We start from the raw sequence: 1,289 nt of genomic DNA, 5'->3' as shown, positions 1-1,289 counted from the left end.
ACACTGCTAAATTAGGGACGGCTAGCGCAGATAGCCCTCGTGTAGCTTTGCGCGAAATCCATAACAAACAAACAATTGATCAAAATAAACTTCTTTTTCGTGGGCAAATTCCATATTAGTTTGATTATCTTGTTTGCGATAACCTCTAAGCTTTTGGTGATAAGCCTCCGGTACTAATTTGTATGCTTTGAAAATAACTGCTTTAACCTTATCATAATTCATACAATCTTCTCGAGAGAGAGTGGCATAAGCTTCTTGTGCTTTACCAGTTAAAACACTTTGTAATAATAATAACAACCCTTTTTCGGTGGGCCATTCCATGGTTTGGACAACCTTCTCAAAATGTTGGAAATATTTATCAACATGTCCTGGTATGTTATATGGCCTTCCAAAAATTCATAAAACAGGTTACCCCCTCCGACCCATTCTTTCTACTATAGGCACACCTGGTTACAAACTTGCTAAATTCCTTGTACCTATACTTCAGCCACTCACTACTAATGAATATACTATCCCGGATTCCTTCCGCTTTGAACGTGAACTAAGTCAATTACCCCCTCAGATAATCTCTTCATGGCGAGCTTTGATGTTACCTCCCTCTTTACAAATATTCCTTTAAATGAAACTATTAACATATGCATATCTGAGCTTTCGCGTAATAACATTCCTCTAAATGGCTTTTCTGAAAATCAAATTAAGACCATGCTGGATCTTACCATTAAAAATTCACATCTCCTGTTCAACAACACCTTGTATGAACAAATAGATGGCGTTGCGATGGACTCCCCACCAGGTCCAACTTTAGCTAATGCATTTCTCTCTCATTACGAACAGAAATGGGTTGACACCTGTCCAGTTAACTTTAGGCCTGTTCTATACAGAAAGTATGTGGATGTCACTTTTATTCTTTTTAATAACAGTGATCAATGCTCAAAATTTCTAGAATACCTTAACTCACAACATCCTGCCATTAAATTTACATGTGACGTTGAAAATAATAATAATTTACTTTTTTTAGACATGCTCATTAACCGTAATGCTAATGGATTTTCCACATCAATTTACCGAAAAAAGACGTCCACTGGTCTCCTTACACACTTTGATAGCTTTATCCCGTTTACGTATAAACGAAACCTTGTTACATGCTTACTAAACAGAGCTTACAACCTGTGCTCCACATATCTTAATCTACACTGAAACTTCGTTCTTACATGACATCCTGAAACGTAACTGCTATCCACAACACTTATTAGAAAATATTACCAACACCTTCCTAACAAAGAAACTCG

The sequence above is a fragment of the Limulus polyphemus genome, unplaced genomic scaffold, assembly GCF_000517525.1.
Source record: "Limulus polyphemus unplaced genomic scaffold, Limulus_polyphemus-2.1.2 Scaffold663, whole genome shotgun sequence".
Taxonomy (NCBI): Eukaryota; Metazoa; Arthropoda; class Merostomata; order Xiphosura; family Limulidae; genus Limulus; species Limulus polyphemus.
Note: the sequence above shows the minus strand (reverse complement) of the source record.